The following is a 20,541-nucleotide window of genomic DNA, read 5'->3' as shown; positions in this document are numbered from 1 at the left end:
TTCATTCATGCGTCCTTTCATCTGAGTCTTGTGGGACAGAGCCTTGAGTTGGAGCCAAGAATCAGGTTCTGGTTCCAGGCCAGTGGTGCCTGGGTATGGGGAAATGAGAGCTCTTGCCTTTTTCTAGCCAGGTTTGAGGGTGTTGGGAATCCCTATTATGTCTACCGGTGGGAAGAGGAGCGAGTGCAGCCATGTGTCTGCGGAACTGACCATCCAAAATGGAGTCCTCCAGTAACACTGTCCCAAATAGGTTCTCCTCCAAAATATCACCCAAAATAGTATCTCCCCACTAGTACCACCCAAAGGGGTCCCCAGTAATGATGCCCTCCAATAACAGCCCCAGTAATACTTCCAAAGTGGGGCTTATTCCTTCCCACTCCCTGTGGACAGGCAAGATGGTCAGGGTAGACACTGGACTGTCTGGTGCGAGGCTCAGAAGGCTGAGCTAGTTTGACTGGACACAGGAGGCCCTGCAGGGGGGGCAGGAGACTGGGGAGAGGTAGGCACAGGTATCGGATAGCCAGTCTCATTGGCAAGACAGAATGGGCAGCCAGGGTAGAGGGTGGAGTTCCAAGGCCCTCCAGAAGGAGCCCAGCTGGTGACCTGGTAGATGGGGAGTTACTGGAAGTGGATGTTCCTGGGACAGGGTAGGGGCAGAAGCGTCCTCCACCGTACCTGTTCCCTTCTTGCAGAGCCACCTCCTGGGGTAGGAGCCAGGGAGGGAAGGGAGGCTGGGCAAAGCCTGAGGCTAGAGCTCACCCCTCAGTTTCAGTTATGGTTGTTCCCCATTATCTGTTGGGCGCATGTTCCAAGACCTCTGGTGGAGCTGAATGTGGTGATGCTACTCTGATGCAGGAGGACAACTGCGAGTTCAAGGCCAGCCTGGGCAACTTAGACCCAGTCTCAAGGAAACGTAAAAAGGGGGCTGGAGGAGCAGCTCTGTGGTAGAGCACTAGTCTAGCATACGCAAGGCCCTGGGTTCAGTCCTCAGCATCATAGAACAAACAGCCATGGTGGAGGTTGGACCCTTACCTGCTGTAGTACCAAACCCTGCTGGTCCTTCCCTATACACACTTGTGATAAGGGTTAATTTATAGATGAGGCGCAGATTAACTACAATAACTGCAATGAGGCAGGGTAATTATGACAATGTATTAAGAGCCATAGGACCCAGGTTTGATTCTCCAGGTCCCATGTAAGCCAGATGCACAAGGTGGCACATGTGTCTGGAGTTTGTTTGCAGTGGCTGCAGTCCCTGGCACTCCCATTCCTTCTCTCTCTCTTTCCCTCAAATAAATGAAAATAAAGAATTTAGAAAGTTATTTGAGGGCTGGGAGAGATGGCTCATCAGTTAGAGGCACTTGTATTGCAAAGCCTGAAGACCTAGGTTTGATTCCCCAGTCCACGTAAAGCCAGATGCACAAAGTGGCTCATGCATTCCAGGCCACTCTGAGAATACATAGTGAATTCCAGGTCAGCCTGAGCTACAGTGAGACCCTATCTCATAAAACCAAAAAAAAAAAAAAAAAAAAAAAAGTTATTTGAACATGATGTATCCATAAAAAGTCTCATCTTAATAAATTTAAATATATGTATATTTAATATTTATTTCTATTATTTACTTGAGAGACAAAGAGGCAGATAGAGAGAATGGGTGCACCAGGGTCTCTAGCCATTGCAAATAAACTCCAGATTCATGAATCACTTTGTGCATCTGACTTACATGGGTCCCGGGGAATTGAACCTTGGTTATTTGGCTTTGCAGGCAAGCACCTTAACCACTAAGCAATCTCTTCAGCCCCTTAAAAAATATTTTAATTAAGAAAAAAAAAAACCAAGTTAGCTGGGTGTGGTGGTACACACTTTTAATCCCAGCAGTGGAGAGGCAGAGGTAGGAGGATCGCTGTGAGTTCAAGGCCACCCTGAGAATACAGAGTGAATTCCAGGTCAGCCTGGGCTAGAGTGAGACCCTATCATGAAAAACCAAAAGAAAAAAAAAAGTTATTTGAAGGCTGGAAAGATAGTTCAGCAGTTGAAGGTACTGGCCTGCAAAGCCTGATGGCCTGGATTCAATTCCCCAGTACCCACGTAATTCCAGTGCATCTGGAGCTCATTTGAAGAGGCAAGAGGTCCTGGTATGCTCATACTTTTGCTCTCTTTGCCTCTTTGTCTCTATCTCAGAAACAAACAAACAAACAGTGATTTGAGGAACTGGAGAGGGGGTTCAGTGGTTAAGTGTTTCCTGCACCACCATGAGGTTGTCTAAGAACTCTTGAGTTTGAATCTCCAAAACTGTCATAAATAGCTGGATGTGGCCACACACATCCTATGGGGAGCAGAGACAGAATTGTCGGGGCTCACAAACAGCATGCTCCCAGAATCCATAAAAAACTCCATCACAAGGACAAACAGGCATGTCCATGGTGCAGAGAAGCACCTGGTGTTCTGCTACCTCAGGCAGTTGTACCGGGTGCAGCGTCATCACACGCGTACGCCACACACACAGATAACCACTGCAGTCTGTGCACATGCACAAGAAAAAGTTAGCATTATTTGGGTTTTTCTTTTTGTTTTAAGATTTATTATGTATTTATTTATTAGAGACAGAGAAAGAGGGAGAGAGAGAGAGAGAGAGTGAGAATGGGCGTGTCAGGTCCTTTAGCCACTGCACATGAACTCCAGATGCATGTGCCACCATGTGCATCTGGCTTATGTGGGTCCTGGGGTATTGGACCTGGGTCCTTAGACTTTGCAGGCATGTGCCTTAACCGCTAGGCCATCTCTCTGCACCCCCCTTTTCTTGAGGTAGGGTCTTGCTCTAGCTCAGGCTGACCTGGAATTCACTATGTAGTCTCAGGATAGCCTTGAGCTCACAGCAGTCCTCCTACCTCTGCCTCCTGAGTACTGGGATTAAAAGCATGTGCCACCAAGCCTGGCCTCCTGTTTTGTTTTTTTTCCTTGTTTTGTTTTTGTCTTTTCCTCATAGTGGGAATGTCCACAGTTATTTTGGGATCTCTTCCCCATGTCCTGCATGTGCTCCTGGATTTCTGTTCATTTGTTCATGTTTCTCAGGTGTGTACACTGGGTCCCGTGTGTTTTGACTCATGATAGGCGCTTTTTGTTGTTATTTGTTTGCTTTTGTTTTTTGAAGTAGGGTCTTGCTGTAGCCCAGGCTGACCTGGAATTCACTGTGTAGTCTCAGGCTGGCCTCGAACTCATGACAATCCTCCGACCTCTGCCTTCCAAGTGCTGGGATTAAAGGTGTGTGCCACCATACCTGGCAGTTTTTTTGGTTTTTTTTTTCCAAGGTAGGGTCTCTCTCTCTCTCTCTAGTCCAGGCTAATAACCTGGAACTCACTGTAGTCCCAGGGTGGCCTTGAACTCACAGCCATTCTCTTATCTTTGCCTCCTGAATGCTAAGATTAAAAGTGTGCCCTACAGTGCCAGGGGTCCCAGTTTTGGATAAGGACAAGAGGCTGGGCCCTTGGGGAACTGGCTACCATGGGGAAGTGAGTGCTCTCTTGGTGTGCTGGCCCTGCAGTGGGAGGGGCCATTAGCAAGTGTCTGGCCAGACTATCTTACCTGGATGATGCCAGGTTGCTTGGACAATGTGGGCAGCCTCCCGGCTCCCTGAAGCCATCCCAAGAGTCATTGCCAAGTGGGACCGGTCCATTTTTCTGGTGTGTTTTAATAACATAATTATAGGGGGTATTTTTGGTTCCCTCTAACGGGCCGGCAGGGTTTGGCCGCAGCTGTTTACCAGGCTACATAACGCATATGCTATTTTTCTCCGTAAGTATATATAGCTGGGGCCGCTGCTTGTTCCTTCCCCAGGTTCGGGCTGCTGAGGGACAGGGCCTCCTCAGCCTCCTGTGGTTTCCTTTGCCATTGAATGGGGTGCTAAAATGGGCCCAGAATGGGAGACTGGGAGGAGCCAGGGTAGCCTCCCACCCAGACCCAGAGACTTATGGTTAGATTTGCTGCCCCTCCCTAGTTGAGGCCTTGAGAGGGGCTATGCATATAGGTTGGGCCTTCTTGACCCCAGCAACATCCAGGGGTCTTAGCGCCCCACTCCCCCAACCATCCTGTGCTTGCTCCCCTCCTGTGTCTAGAAGCCACTGCCTTGGCCAGTCTTCCCCCAGGATACTCAGTGAGAAAACAACTACTACAGAAATAAATTCCTGGGACCTCACTGAAGGCCAGTGTTTATTGGGGGCCCCGAGGATCAGCTGTGGGTCCTGGGCAGGTGGCCTTTTGAGGATCCTCAGGGACTACAGGTATTGGGCCCAGTATACATCTCTTGGAACCCCCCCCCAAAGCCTGCTGACTCCTGGCCCCTCGCACCCTGGCTCCCAGTGGGCACACCTACCGCTGTGTGGAGTGGCACCAGACATGCTGGTGGACCTCCTTCCCTTTCTCTCTCTCATTTGCTCAATTTCTGTTTATCATTACAATGCTGTTCAACACTGCGCATCATTCTGACAACATCTAAGGGAGTTTTAAAAGGGAAACAAGACCGTCCACTGGCCTAATAGCTGTTTTTGTTTTTCTCTTTCCTCTCCAGCCTGTCTGAGGGCTGATGAAAATAGTGACCCCACATGATGCCTACATGCTCTGTACCAGGCTTATTGCCATGCCTTGGTCTCTCTCTGCCTGGGTGGGGTTTGTTGTGTGCTGTGTGCAAAAGAGCCGATCAGAGGGTTACCCAGTTGCCTGAGGTCACTCTGTGCCCAAGTGAGTACACCATGGCCTGGTTACCCTCACATGCCCAGCATGCCCCCTAACGATTTGGTCACATGCAGGCTTGTGTGCTATCCTTGCTGGCATGGCCGTGTGGGCTGCAGCCCCCCAAACCCATCTACTCTCCCTCCATGGGGTCAGGCACTACGGGCTCGAGCTCCCTCTTCACCTTGATATATTCCAAAACAGCTGCTAGTGAGCAGTCTCTTGGGCACCAACCTGCCTGGTCTCTGCTGCCATGGCCTCTGTGTGGATAGTTGTGGGGTTCTGTGCTCCTACTGCCCCAGATCTGGGGCTCTGCATCCAGGTGCACCCACCTCTATTGCTTCCTTTTAGACCCTATCCCGCTGTTCTTTCTTCCAAGTAACCCCTTGAATGGCTGTGCCATGGCGAGAGCCCTGGGCCTCTGACTTGCTAGTCTCACTCACCTCCCCAGGCTGTGGAAGCAGGGGAGAGGCTGACTTCTGAGCCGACAGGCAGGGGTAGCTCAGTTTCTCAGAGGAGAATATGGTGAAGTGTGCAGCGTGGCTGGGGGTCCCTGCCCAGTGCAAGATTTGGTCCTGAGAGCCATATAACATTCCTCTGGGTTACTGTATGACTCTGCTCATTGCCTGCTTCCCCCCCCCCCCCCGCAACACCTTGCTCTTTTTTTTTTTTAAGGTAGGGTCTCATGAAGTCCAAGCTAGCTTCAAACTTGCTATGTAACCAAGACTGACCTTGAACTTCTTTTTTTTTTTTTTCTGAGGTAGGGTCTCACTCTAGCCCAGGCTGATCTGGGATTCAATATGGAGTCTCAGGGTGGCCTCAAATTCACGGGGATCCTCCTACCTCTGTCTCCTGAGTGCTGGGATCAAAGGCGTGCGCCACCATGCTGGTTTATGTGGTGCTGGGGATTGAGCCCAGGGTTTGTGCATGCTAGACAAACACCCTACCAAATGAGCTGCAGCCTTGGCTTATGTTTTGGTTTTTGGAAACAGGGTCTCAATATATAATAGCCCAGGCGCAGGCTTACCTAGAACTCATGAATCTCCTGCTTCAGCCTTCCGAGTGCTAAAAGGACAGGCCTGCAACATTATGCCTGGTCATTGGTCTCTTTTAATTTTTCTGATTTTATTTATTTATTTGAGAGAGGCAGATAAAGAGAGAGAAAGAGAGAATGAATGGGTGTGCTAGGGTCCCTAGCCACTGCAAACGAAGTTCAGGTGCATGCGTCACCCTGTGCATCTGGCTCATGTGGGTTCTGGGGAAGAGAACCGAGGTCCCTTGGCTTTGCAGGCAAGTGCCTTAGCCGCTAAGCCATCTCTCCAGTCCTTATTCTCTCTTTCTCTCTCTTTCCCCCTCTTTCTCTCTTTTTTTAATTTTTTTTGTTCATTTATTTATTTATTTATTTGAGAGCAACAGACACAGAGAGAAAGACAGAGGGAAAGAGAGAGAATGGGCGCACCAGGGCTTCCAGCCACTGCAAACAAACTCCAGATGCGTGCGCCCCCTTGTGCATCTGGCTAACGTGGGTCCTGGGGAACCCAGCCTCAAACTGGGGTCCTTTGGCTTCACAGGCAAGCGCTTAACTGCTAAGCCATCTCTCCAGCCCGCTTTCTCTTTTTTTTTTTTTTTTTTAAGATTTTTTAAAATTTTTATTTATTTGAGAGCAACAGAGAGAGAAAGAAGAAGATAGAGAGAGAATGGGCTGCCAGGGCCTTCAGCCACAGCAAATGAACTTCAGACGCGGGCGCCCTTTTGTGCATCTGGCTAACATGGGTCCTGGGGAATCAAGTCTTGAACTGGGGTCCTTGGGCTTCACAGGCAAGCGCTTAACCGCTAAGCCATCTCTCCAGCCCTATCTTTTTTAAATATTTGAGAGAGAGAGAGAATATGTGTGCCAGTCCCTTCAGCTGGTGCAAATGAACTCCAGACACATGTGCCGCCTTGTGTATCTGGCTTAACGTGGGTCCTGGGGAACTGAACCTGGGTTCTTTGACTTTGTAGGCAAGCGCCTTAACTGCTAAGCCATCCCTCCAGCCTTGGTCTGTCTGTCTGTCTGTCTGTCTCTCTCTTTCTCTCTCTTTTTTTCTTTGAGGTAGAGTCTTGCTGTAGCCCAGGCTGACCTGGAATTCACTGTGTAGTCTCAGGCTGGCCTCAAACTCACAGCCTTTCTTTTTTTTAAATGTTATTTATTTATTTGTAAGCAGAGAGAAAGGGAGAGAAAAATAGGAATGAATATGGATGCACCAGAGGCTCTAGCTGCTGTAAATGAATTCCAGATGCATGTAGCACTTTCTGCATCTGGCTTTATGTGTGCACTGGGGAATCGAACTTGGGACATTAAGCTTTGCAGACAAGTGCCTTAACCCCTGAGCCATCTCTCCAGCCCCCTTTTTCTTTCTTTCTTTAAAACCTTTTTTTGTTTGTTTGTTTTTGTTTTTTGGGTTTTTTGTTTTTTGTGTTTTTTTTTAGGTAGGATCTCACTCTGGTCCAGGCTGATCTGGAATTAACTATGTAGTCTCAGGGTGGCCTCGAATTTGTGGCGATCCTCCTACCAAGCCTCCCAAGTGCTGAAATTAAAGGTGTGTAACACCACACCCGGCTTAGTCTCCTATTTTGATATTGTCATTTTTTTCCCTCCTATTATTCAGATCTTGCGTAGGCAGTGTTGGCCGCTTTGTCTTGAAGATAGTATTATAAGCACTCCTCCCATTTCTTTTACTCCTATATTGTTTCTGCCACCTCTTTTGCAATAATCCCTGAGCATTTGAGGGTATGATAGAGATGTCTCAGTGCTGAACACACCACTGTCACTTCTTAGCACTTTGGTAAGTTTTGATTCATCCCAGTAGTCACCACCATCTGCAGAGAGAAGTTTCACTAATCAAAAGTGAGGGTAGGCCGGGCGTGGTGGCGCATGCCTTTAATCCCAGCATTCTGTAGGCAGAGGTAGGAGGATTGCTGTGAGTTCGAGGCCACCCTGAGACTCCATAATGAATTCCAGGTCAGCCTGGGCTAGAGTGAGACCCTACCTCGAAAAACCAAAAAAAAAAAAAAAAAAAAAAGTGAGGGTAGAAGCCAGGCTTGGTGATGCACACCTTTAATCCTTTAAGCCCAGCATTCAGGAGGCAGAAGAAGGAGGATTGCCATGAGTTTGAGGCCACCCTGAGACTACAGAGTGAATTCCATGTCAGCCTGGGCTAGAGCGAGACCCTACCTTGAAAAACAAACAAAACAGTGAGTGTAGCATTAATATATGGGCATAAACACAAGTATTTAGAGGCACTTTGGCAGGTATAATATATCCTTTTAGCCAGATAACAGTAGTAGTTTCCTATCCTACCAATCAGAAAGTTCCATCCATGGGCTGAGCCACAAGTCCAATCAGAGAGCAATTGGTTTCTCCTGTAACAGACATGCCACCATTTGACTAGTTGGGTATTTGGCCTGGCTGCCCAGCCATAAAGTGTGTAGGATCTGCTGTTGGTTAACATATTTGATGACTTTTTTCTCCCCCAACCTGTGTCTTGTTAGCATCCTAACAGCTAGTCAACAGGAAGGAGGCTTTCAGCTCAGATCCAGCTTGATTTCCCAGCATCCTGCAGCACAAGCATGTGGTATCTTGAGCAAGAGGATCTTGCCATCTGGTTCTGGTGAACAACCAAGAGCCTTGGCAATAGCTGTAGTGTGTGGGGGCATCAGGAGCCTCCCTGGCCAATAACTTGCTGGAAAGTATCCTACCCTAGTACAAAAAAAAAAAAATTTAAGAACAATCTTTGGTTTCTGGGCACAATATTATCCACCTCCACAAATAACTTCTACCCAAACTCTTTCTTGTTTAAAATATGTATTGTGCTTGCTTTGACAGCACATACTAAAATTGGAATAATACAGAGAAGAGTAGCATGGCCCCTGTGCAAGGATGACGTGCAAATTTGTGAAACGTTCCATATTTTTTAATAAAAAATGTATTATTGGCTAGTAAATAAGTAGGTTTTAGCCTGGCATGGTGGCACATGCCTTTAATCCCAGCACTCAGGAGGCAGACGTGGGAGGATTGCCATGAGTTCGAGGCCACCCTGAGACTATCTAGTGACCTAGGTACCCTGGGCTTGAGTAAAACTCTACCTCAACAAACCAAAAAGAAAAAAAAGAAAGAAAAGGACAATTTTAAAAAGTAGTTTTCCATATGGCTTGTTCTTTTAAAATAATGTTTATTTGTTTGGGAGTGAGAAAAAGGAAGACAGAATACCACTGTAAATGAACTCCACATGCATGCACAATTTAGAGAGCATCTGGCTTTATGTGGGGACAGGATAACTAAACCCTGGCTATCAAGCAAGTGCCTTTAATCATTGAGCCATCTCTGCACAGCCCCCATATTGCTTATTCGTAAATCTTTTTTTTTTTTTTTTTTTTTTTTTTTGTATTTGGAGGTAGGGTCTTGCTCTAGCCCAGGCTGACCTGGAATTCACTATGTAGTCTCAGGGTGGTCTTGAACTTATGGCAATCCTCCTACCTCCGCCTCCTAAGTGCTGGGATCAAAGGCGTGCGCCACCATGCCTGGCTCTGCTTATTCTTAAATCTTAAATTTTGATTAACTCTCTTTCCACCCCTTCTTCTCCTCCATCTCCTCTCCTTAGACCATTTCCCTACCCAGTAATCTGTCCTTCTGCCTACATATGTACTATACCCTCTCCTTAAGACCTCCCCACTCCTCCCTCCCTCATGGTCCCATTGTAGCTTCTTGGTCTCTACTACTGACTTTTATTCCAATTCACATACAAATCTAAACACTTGAAGCTAGGATCCACAAAGACCCCTTCCTCCTCTCAATCAGTTTCTCTTTTATTTTGATGTCATCATCTTTTCTTCCTATTATAATGGTCTTATGTAGGTAGTGTCAGGCACTGTGAGGTCATGGATATCCAGGCCATTTTTTGTCAGGAGGGGCATGTTGTAAGGAGTCCTACCCTTCCTTTGGCTCTTACATTCTTTCCACCACCTCTTCTGCAATGGACCTTGAGCCTTGGAAGATGTGATGGAAATATTTCAGTGCTGAGAACTCCTCTGTCACTTCTTCTCATGACCATGGTGCCTTCTGAGTCATTCCAAGGTCACTGCCATCTGAAAAGAGAAGGTTCTCTAACCAAAAGTGAGAGTAGCATTAATATATGGGTATGCACATTAAAAAAAGTGTTTACTGGGAAGTTTGGTGAGCATAGTATATATATTTAGCCAAACACCAGCAGACATTACACCCCTAGGGCTCATGACTACCCCTGTTGTAGGTTTTCAGTATCAGGGATGTATTCCCTCCATGGAGTGGACCTCCAGTTCAATTAGAGAGCAGTTGGTTTCCCCCATGACAGACATGCCACTGTTGCACCTGCTGGCTCATTTGGCATGGCTGGCCAAATATAAGGCTTGCAGTGTCCACTGTTGAATATCTCCACTGGTGATTTCTCTCTTTCCCATTGAACTGCATGCAGTGTGGCTTCTTCCAGCTTTCTGTCAGCTGGTCTACATGGAGGAGGTTTTTAGCTCAGCTCCAGCAGGATTTCTCAGTGACCTTGCAGCCCAAGTATGTGGAGTCTTCAGCAATAGGGTGTTACCATCTATGAGGATGGGCATCTTTAATCTGGGCAGTGTCCACTTAGCTCACATGACCATTCTGTATAGATGTTCACTTCTCCACTTCTTCATGGCTGTGTGGCTTTCTCAGCTTCACATTTGCTTGGGCTCCTCCTGCTTTTTAGCCTCTTCTTGAGCCATTTGAGTGGCTGTTCCTTCTTTCTTTCTTTTTTTTTTTTGGCTTTAATTTTTTTTAATTTTTTTCTCTTTTTATTGACAGCTTCTATATGTACAGACAATAAACCATGATTCTCTCTCCCCTCCCCCACTTTCCCTTTCACAAATCCACACTACATCATATCCCCTGGCTGTCCCTTCTTGTGTCCTCACTCTCTTGTCTGAGGCCTATGTGTCATGTCCCTATGTGGTAGCCTCGTGAATACAGGGTCCTCATTCTGTCTGCTGCATGACCTCCCTGGGCTGCTGGACTTGGGACCTTGTAGGTGTCTGTCACATGGAGCCACTGCATAGTGAAGCCCTGGCATCTGATCTCTTCCCCATCATTGTTCCCAGGGACTGTGGTGGTCATTTTTTTTAAGGTAGGGTCTCACTCTAGCCTAGGCTGACCTGGAATACACTGTGTATCTCAGGGTGGCCTTGAACTCATAGCAATCCTCCTACCTCTGCCTCCCAAGTGCTGGGATTAAAGACATGAGCCACCATGTCCAGCTTTGTGGTGGTCGTTTTTGTACCCCATCTGTTTTTCCCCTCTTTGGACTGTCCCCCTAGGATGCATTCCCAGGCATCAGTCTGAATCTGATACTTCCAGGGTTCAGCAGACACAAGTTTTGTCCCATGCACACACGTGCTGGCATGCTTCGTGTCTGTGGGTCCTCTGGGGTGCCCATGCAGGCCAACACTCCCCAGGTGCGGTGTGACGTGAAGCTGTCCTTTAGTCCTTGAACCCTGGAGTGACCACGCTGTTGTGGAGTCTGGGTGCCGCTACCTCCCGCTCCCTCCTCTGCCTCCTAGAACCCAGTTCAGTCCTTGACTGGCCCTGCAGTGCCACCTGTTTCTGCTCTACTATCTAGAGGTGGCTGGACCTGCTCCCTGCAGACCAGGGCCTCGGAATGAGCCTCCACCACACCGGCCTTCCTGCCGGTCTCTGGGGATGGTGGCTGGGCCTTGCACACTCACAGCTCCACCGGTCACACCTGCCATTTGCAATCATTGTGCTCCTACGTTCAGTGGGTTTGGGCTAGGCTGGAGTTACCATGCTGGGGGTGGGAAGAGAACATCAGCAGGAGCCGGGAGGAGGCAATGAAGTGGGTGCTGCTCCAGGCCTCAGCCTTGCCTGGTGACATGTCCCTGTGGGGCAGCCTCATTCCAGGTCTTATCAGTGGGTGCAGGCCTTCCCAGCCACAGAGGAGGGCAGCCGGGTGGGCCCCAATCTTCAAGGGTCAGGAGTGGAGCGGGGGAGGCTTATGGCGCTTTGGGGACCAGGTGGCCCTACGGGAAGCTGTTGGTGGTCAGAGGGTAGTGGCAAGGCCTTGCTGCAAGTGGTGGAACCTGAGGCAGCCTCCCCGTGAGCAGGTATCTGGCCTTTGGGCTTGTTTGCTGTGTGACCTCTGCAAGGAGCCTCCTGCCTCAGTTTTCTCTCCTCACAGCACCCATAGAATATAAGCCTAGAGAGTGGATAAGCAGAGGATGGAGTGGGGGACAGCTCTGTGTGGTGGTGAAATAAGGGGTGACTTGTTGGGTATCTTGAGCTACAGATCCTTTCTTTTTTGTGTGGGGTAGGGTCTTGCTGTAGTCTCAGGGTGGCCTCACACTCACAGAGATCCTCCTACCTCTGCCTCCCGAGTGCTGGGGTTAAAGTCGTGTGCCACCATGCCCTGCCCACTCTCTCTCTCTCTCTCTCTTTGGTTTTTTGAGGTAGGGTCTCCCTCTAGCTCAGGCTGACCTGTAATTCACTCTATGGTCTCAGGGTGGCCTCGAACTCCCAGCCATCCTCCTACCTGAGTAGGAGCCTCTGAGTGCTGGGATTAAAGGCGTGCACCACCACGCCCGGCTTACAGACCCTCTTTCTGACAGTCTGGGAGAACATCAGTTGTGTGGCCAGCCTTTTGCCTACCATTCCACTGACAGTCCACCTGTTGGCCCCTGCTCTCTCAGGCTCTGTCCCTCAGCCTGGGGGGGGGTCCCTGGTGGCTCTGACCTGTGGGAAACCACCGGCTGCTTGTTCTGGAGCTCCTGGGTAAGGCCAGGCTTGTGTTGAGTGCATAAAACACAGGTCTGGGGCTAGAGAGATGACTTAGCAGTTAAGGCATTTGCCAGCAAAGCCAAAGGACCCAGTTTTGATTCCCCAGTATCCACATACCCACATATAACCTGACGCACAAGGTGGCACAAGCATCTGGAGTTTGTTTGCAGTGGCTAGGAGGCCCTGGCATGCCCATTCTCTCTCTGTATTCCTCTGTCAAATAAATAAATAAATAAATAAAAAACAGGCTGCGTTTGACCGGTCCACCACCCTGGCCAGGCATTTGCTTCCTGACAGGCCCCCACCCACCCACGTGACCTGTTCTCTGTCCTTCCTCCACTCTTTCCTCACACCTCACACTAGGGGACAAGCCTCCTCTTCAACCACCCCTGATCAGACCTCTCTGCACCCTTCCTTCAGGTCTCCTACTGTAGAGACCAGGTACGGGGCTTGAGGCCACATGTCCTGGCCAGGCAGAGGGGACTTGTGAGTCAGAAAGACTTAGAGGGAGACACCACGGCCCTGGGGCTGTTGGGAGGAACCATGGTGTGTGTGTGTGTGTGTGTGTGTGTGTGTGTGTGTGTAGGGGGGTAATGTATTCAAGGGTGTAGTCTTTGCTTCCAAGGACAAGGTCCTTTGAGTTCCCCAGGCTTCTGGGCCAGCAGGCTGTGTCACATTCCAGAGACGACAAGCCTTTCCAGGCACTCCTGGGGGCTGATGGGGAAGCACACACCCTTCCCTGTGTCCAGTGGGCACTGCTGACCTGGCATGGGCTGGAGGTGTTTCAGATGAAGTGGCCCCTCTAGTAATGTGCAGGAGGAAGGGTGGCCCTCCCTGTGGAGCGGGTCCTACCAGACCTGAGTGGCCTCAGGAGCTCCCCATTTTGCCTTTCCGTGGATGGTACAGGATCTGGGCAGGAACTGCCGAGGGCCTCGGGAGGAGGTGGCCGCCCTGAGCTGAGTATTGCAAGCATCTTATGGGGCAGCGAAGCCATAACTGTGGCTCCTTCACACCCTCTGCCAGCCCCAGCCTCATGCAACAACTGTCCTGTAATGTCTTGGGTCACACAGCCTACCTGTCTGTGGCTAGGGCCTTCTGGTGTGAAGGTGGTTACTTGTGACCCAGGAATCATATCTCCATTGAAACTGTGTTTCAAGTGTCTCTAGCTGGGGGCTCAGCCATCAGACCTTCCTTTGGCTGGGTGCAACCACATGTGGTTGCTTGGGATAGCTTCTTAGAACTGGTGGTTGGCAAGGCTTCATGCTCATCTGTGGTACAGGCTGTAGATGGGAAGAGTTCATAGGTCTGACTTCTCAACCTTTCTCCCTTTCCTGCCTTCAGATGTGGCTGAGTTCTGGTTCTGCTGGGTTCCTTTAGGCAAGTGACATTCCTTCTCTGAGCCTTGAACCCTCCCTCCTTCATCTTTAAAAGTTGGGCTAGTCGAGGGACTGGGAAGATGGCTCAGTGGTTAAAGGTCCTTGCTTGCAAAGCTCATCAGCCCAGTTACAATTCCCCAGGACGCATGTTAAACCAGATGCACAAAGTAGTGCATGAATCTGGAGTTTATTTGTAGCGGCAAGAAGCCTGGCACCCATTCTCTCTCTCCCCTCCCCACCTCATAAATTAGAAAAAAGTATTTTAAAAAATTGGAAGCTGGGTATAGTGATGCATGCCTTTAATCACAGCACACGAGAGACAGTGGTAGGAGGACTACTGTGAGTTCAAAGCCAGCCTGAGACTATAGAGTGAATTCCAGGTCAGCCTGGGCTAGAGTGAGACCCTACCTCAAACCAAAGAAACAAGCCAGGTATGGTGGCACATGCCTTTAATTCCAGCACTTGGGAGGCAGAGGTAGGAGGATCGCCTGAGGCTACAGAGTGAATTCCAGATCAGTCTGGGCTAGAGTGAGACCCCACCTCGAAAACAACAAAACAAAAATTGGGCTCGTCAGCTGGTCATGGTGGATCACGTCTATAATTCCAAACATTTGGGACGTATACATTCACAAATAAGTAATTTTTAAATATTTATTTTATTTATTTGAGAAAGAGAGAAGGAGAAAGAAAAAGAAAGAAAGAAAGAAAGAAAGAAAGAAAGAAAGAAAGAAAGAAAGAAAGAAAGAAAAGAAAGAAAGAAAGGGCATCTCAGGGCCTCTAGCTGCTGCAAACGAACTCCAGACACATACACCACCTTATGCATCTGGCTTATGTGGGTCCTGGGAAATTGAACCTGGGTCCTTTGGTTTTGTAGGCAAGCACCTTAACCTCTGAGCCATCTCTCCAGCCCTAAATAAGTAATTTCTAAAAAGTGTCTATTGCAGCCACCTCTACCCCTCACGGAATCCATGGGGCTGAGTACCTGGCCAACACCTGGTGAGACACGCGACCAGTACTGTAACTATTCTGTTGATAGGGACGCTCCCGCCCAGTCTTTTTTTACATCTCCAGTTATAAGATTAGCACCTGCCTTGCTTGGCCCCACGGCTCCCAGGGACAACCTCCCAGGTGACATGGTGCCTTGCAAAATCCAACTTGATGGAAGAGGGGCTGATGTAGCCCATGCCCTCACCGTGCGGGCTGGGCGGCACATACCATGGCCAGACGCTGTGTCTCCGGGCCCGCAAGGAACAGCCACATGTCCATACTGTTGCTCGCTGGGAGCCTGTTCCTCGGGGCACGCAGACAGCCACCCAGATGAAGACCAGGCGGTGGTAGCAGTCTGTACCTCTGTGGTGTCACCCTGTGGCTGAGGTAGGGGCTGCATTGGCTGTGAATTGAGGATACGCAGCTTTGAGTCCAGCCCACGGCTCGGCCCCTCAGGAGGAAGCCACGTGTGCCATGCTGCCTGGGCTGTGGGTGAGTCAGGAGGAGGCACACCGCAAGCTTCTGACTTCACGGGCTACTGGATGAGGGGTGAGAAAGCCACCTACCTACTGCGCCGTCACCACCGCTCCTACCCTGAGTGTGCTGGAAGCTCAGGATGCAGGGGACTTGGAAGCTAAGAGCTTGCCCAAGGGGACAGCTGGCTTAAGTGCTTGGGGCCTGCTGTCAGCCTCTGCCGAGCTGTTCCCTTCAGCAGATGCTACCAACCAACAAAGCCCACTGCCCTGGAGCTGGGTTAGAACTCACCAAGGTCCCCCCAGCTGGGTGTCTGTAGGCAAGCCATCATGACTGCTTTTGTCCCAGCAGCTCAGTTGCTATCCCCATGCCAGGCTGTGGAGAACCAAACATGCCTTTAGTAGGGAAAGCAATAGAGAGGTGCCCAGCCAGAACTTAAGCACATGTAAGTAGTGTCCTTGGCCCCATGGGAAAGACACCTGGAGTCATGAGACCCTCGCCACTGAGGGCTGATTGAGCTGTAAGCCCTCCAGGGCACAGTGTCCCTAACCCCGAGGTTGGAGCAGGTCTTGGGAGTCACTGTCTGGTGTTGGGATTAATGAATGTCCCCAGTGATCTGTTAACCACCCTCTGACCATGTTGGCCCTGGGAGAAGAGTTAATAATAGTCCTTTCGGCCAGTCACGCCTCCAGGGAGTGGAGGTACATGAGGCTTGTCCCAGCACCATCCACCTCAACTGGCCCTCACTGGGAGCGCATGTCTGTTCTGTGTTAGCCTGACACCCTGGTCCCACACCCCAGGAGGGAAAGGGGCAGCCTGACCCAGGGATGAGGTTGGCTCCGATGGAGCCCTTTGGGCTTCTCTCTTGAAAAGAGCCCCAGTTCAGCCAGGACCATAGTAAGCCCAAAGACATCTCTGCCATTGAGGGCCATAGGGAGACAGGACAGGGTCACTCCCAGAATCCCTCAGCCCAGCCCAGTGTCTCCCAGGGACTCTATAGTCTAGTTCCAGATGAGTGCCCAGCAAATATAGTTTGTATAATGTTAGGAAGCAACAGTGGGGCTGGAGAGATGGCTTAGCAGTTAAGGAGCGTGCCTGCAAAGACTAAGAATGCCTGTTTGACTCTTCAGGTCCCACATAAGCCAGATGCAGTAACGCAATGTTGCACATGTGCACAAGGACCACACACATCTGGACTTTCTTGCAGCGGCTGAAAGTCCTGGCACACCCATTCTCTGTCTCTTTGCCTCTTTCTCTTCCTCTCTCTCAAAATAAATAAATAAATAAATATTTTTTTAAAAAAAAAAAAAAGGAAGGGACACTTGTGCCATAGCAAGTACTAACTGTATACTGTTAGTGTGTAAGGACCTTTAATAGTCACTCTCACTCGCAGTCTTTGAAGCAGATCCAGTTCGAGTCCCCACTTTACAGATTAGGAAACTGAGGCCTAGAGGCCATGAAGTAGTGGAGCCAGGTGTCTCCGTTACCCTGGCCAGATGTTTTGGCTCCAAAGCCTGTGTTCTGAAGCCATGTGGCTTCCAGGCCTAGGTCCTGAAGCACATGGTGTTCCCAGAATTTTTCAATCTGCCTGTCATGAGCAGCAGCCCCTCTCCCCGCCCCCCTCCCCCATCAGGTGACAGCTGCCTTTTACACAGACTGGTGGAGGCTGTGCGGTGCAGAGACTGGCCCAAGTTTGGAGCGTGGATAAGAACCAGCCCATGCCTCGCTGCCGCCAAAGGCCCATCGATCCAGCCTCTCCCTGGGAGGGGAACATGGCCGAGGTGGGGCCTCAGCCCTCCAGGGGTGGGGCCAGTGGGGAGGGCAGCCATTCTTGACACTGGACAGAGGCCTCACCCTATAGGACTGACATAGCAGTCCCCGGGGACCCTCAGGGACGTCTGCTGCTGGCTTCACTGTTAGGAATTAGATTAGTTTTCCATAAAAACAGGATGTGGTGGGTAGGAGGACTGCCCGCCCGTCATTTTTCTCACTCCTCTTTTTCCAGGAACTGAACATATAGCCCTTGGCCGGCGCTGTCCCTGTCCCCACCCTGCTTGCCCGTGCGGGGAAAAGCCTACCCTCTCCTCTTTAAGTGGTTTCTTAATCTGCTTCTCCAGGAGTCAGTGAGCTCCTGTGGGGACATTCCTGGGTGTTAAGGGCCAGGCAGGGAGTGGGAGGAAGGGTGTGGGCAGCTGGGCAACACTGATTTCACTGTGCCTCTGGCATCCTGGACCCCTCCCCAGGACACACCCACACATCACAGAATTAAGGGGCTCATGAGCTACTTGCCCCAGAGGTTTGTGGTACACTGCTCGGCACAGGCAGGAGGAACAATGCCTACTTTGCCCAACAGTGAGGGACCTTAAGAAAAAGTGCCTGGTCCGGGGGAGGTGGAAGGTGATCTGTGTGGCCACCAGTCATGCTGAGAGAGTCCAGCTGTTGGGAGGGAAAACGTGAGGCATGTTAGGGGTGAAGGTTTTATCCCTTGAGTAATGGGCTCCACATAAAAAGCTGGTGACAGCTGAATTCTTCGACCTTATTCCCTCGTGCCCTAACTCCTGAGGGGAGTCATGGAGTGGGGACCCTGGAGTTGAGAGGCCAGCTCACTGGTGCATGTTCAGCTGGCTCTGTCCCCCCTGGTATGGGTTTTCTAGCACAGGACAGCAGTACTGCCCCTCCTAGGTCACCTTCAAAGTGATCGCGATCAGGGTCAAGAAAGCATTATGGCAGCTGTATAAAACAGGGTTACTCCTCACTCTTCCAACCCGGCAGTGGGCCTGGGACTCCCAGAGCCCCCCCTGCCCTGATCTGAAGACTGGACAGACATGGCCCCTCCTGCAAAAGTCATCTGGGCCCCTCTTTGGGCTAGGAAGCCAGAGTGCTTTTAGTCTTTCTGGTCCCCAAACATATTGGAGCTACAGGCTTGGAATGTCCTTGGAAGTAACCCCTGGTAAAATCCTGGAGCCCAGAAGCAGTTATTCCCTGGAAGGGTTCTTCTGGGGAGGGGAAAGAACTATGAGAACTGGGCAAAGAGGATCAGCCTCAGCCCCGGGCTTTGCTGGGGAAAGCTTAGCTCACAGGAAGACTGCCTCGCTGTCTATTTGTTAAAATATCATTATTATTATTATTATTTTTTTTTTTTTTTTTTGGTTTTTCAAGGTAGGGTCTCACTCTAGCCCAGACTGACCTGGAATTCATTATGGAAGTTAAAATATTTTTATTTATTTATTTGAGAGGAAGAGAGAGGTACACAGACAGAAAGAATGGGTGCACCAAGGTTTCTTGCCACATAACATAAACCCTAGATGCATTTGTGTGTCTGGCTTTATGTGGGCACTGGGGAATCGAACCCTCGCGAGCAGGCTTTGCAAGCAATATTCTTTAACTGCTGATCCATCTCTCTAACCCCCTCCTCTACACTTTAAAAGACTAGAAAATGCAGACCAGAAAACCTCTGAGCTGGTCAGAGGCCTTTCATGAAAAGGGAAACTGAGGCCATGGGCCCAGAGTTTTAGCAGGCCTAAGATAGTCAACGCCTTTGTGCCTGAATGTTGGAGGTCTCACTGTGGGATGGAGCCAGCTTTTTGTGGGGGTGGGACCAGGCCTGGCCACCTGGCTGGTTGCTAGAAGCTAATGCTGTTGATTTTTCCCTTGGTCACTTTACAAGCTTGTTCAGTTTCCACAGTACATGTGGGACTTGGCACCTTGCTGTCCTGCCCATGACCACAGTTGTTGAGAACAGCCACCTGGGCCCAGGCCTCAGACTGGCAGAATAGACCTGGGCCTGTTTCATATTGTTTTCTCTCAGGGTCATGTCAGAGGGCTGGGATGGGTGGGGGGCCTTACCTATAGAGCTTCTGCAGTACTTGTGCCAGCTCTCTATAGCTGTTTGTTTACCCACCCTAACCCATATGTAATCTTTCCATCTGTCATCTGGGTCTGTATCTATCAATCTGTCCTGTCATTCCCATTTACTAAAGGGGAAACCAAGGCAAGGCCAGGAAGTTAGGGGACCAGATGCTACTCTCCTACTGAAGCGTGTAGGGTGAGGTGGACACCAGGGCTGGAAAGGAGGAGTGCCCCCACCCCCTCCCCTGCTAGGCTGATTTCTAGACCAGCGACCCATTCCTGCCCTGCCAGGAGCCGGAGGCAGCCTTGTGACATTCTTCCCAGGTGCGGGGGGGGGGGGGGGATGGCGGGAGGCCTTGTAGAGCCAGTCAGCCTCATGACCGAGTACTAGGCAGCTTGCATAAGGCAGACTGGATGGGCTGAGAGGTGTGGGGTGAGTCACAGGGTGTGTGTTGGGGGGGCGGTGGTCTGAGTCAGTGTGCAACCTGGAGCTGCAGAGACGTGGGGTGGATGGAGCTGCCTGGACCAGTTACCTGCATCTGCAAGGAAAGAGCTAGTCCTAAGGAGTGGTGATCAGAGTGCTTTCAGCTGTCTGAGCTCCCGTGGAACCCACCACCTTTCCGGGACAAGCCGCTGTCAGTCATAGAGAGTTGGCTGCAGCTTCTGTGTCCTGCCAGGGGATGCTGCTCTGGTGATGGTGACACCATACACTTAGACAAGTTGTGGCACGCAGAACTGGATGGCTGGTGGTGTGGCCCACCACCTGTTTCTGCTCCAGGGAACATACCTCAGCAGGAGCATGTGGGGACCAGATTGCCCATCCCCAAAGTCTAGTCACATCTGAGAACTCTGTGTTTCCGTGGTTCCCAGGTGAGACCCGATGGCATGACCCAGGAGCCCCGCTCTGAGGATTTTGGCTTTGTAAGTGGCTGAGGCTTAACTTGGCCCAGCTAAGACGTCAGCAGTGGGGACACATGGCTGTGTGTGCCTTGAGGGGCCCCTCACCTTCTGTGACTGACACATGGTGTTCACAGTAAGGCTTGCTTCATCATGGATCTCCACCCCAGTGCCTTTGCACTGGATGTTTTGTTCGTTGAAGTCCTCAAGCCCGGGACCGTCTTACCACTGTGTCCAGCTCCAGTGCCCTCTGGTATGTTTCTTCGCATCCTTGTTTATTGTTCACTCTGGTCCCGGGCTACCATGAGCTCCCGAGGGTGAGACTTGGCCCTCCTGCTCCTGCCTGTAGCTGCACGGCCCAGCAGGTCCCCCCTGTGGTTGGGCCTCATATCTGCAAGC

General features: G+C 50.3%; 1 protein-coding gene and 1 non-coding gene across 4 annotated transcripts in view; both read left to right on the top strand.

Annotated features, from left to right (window-relative positions):
* Piezo1 (piezo type mechanosensitive ion channel component 1) overlaps positions 1–20,541 on the top strand; it is a 70,101-nt gene that overhangs the window by 4,999 nt on the left and 44,561 nt on the right. The gene's annotated exons all lie outside the window — the stretch shown is intronic.
* LOC123458187 lies at positions 8,577–8,679 on the top strand. The gene has a single exon (XR_006635485.1). It is a non-coding gene; the product is annotated as a U6 spliceosomal RNA (small nuclear RNA).

The sequence above is a fragment of the Jaculus jaculus genome, chromosome 1 (genome assembly GCF_020740685.1).
Source record: "Jaculus jaculus isolate mJacJac1 chromosome 1, mJacJac1.mat.Y.cur, whole genome shotgun sequence".
Classification (NCBI taxonomy): domain Eukaryota; kingdom Metazoa; phylum Chordata; class Mammalia; order Rodentia; family Dipodidae; genus Jaculus; species Jaculus jaculus.
The sequence above is the reverse complement of the archived record's forward strand: the minus strand, read 5'-3'. Positions and strand labels throughout refer to the sequence as shown.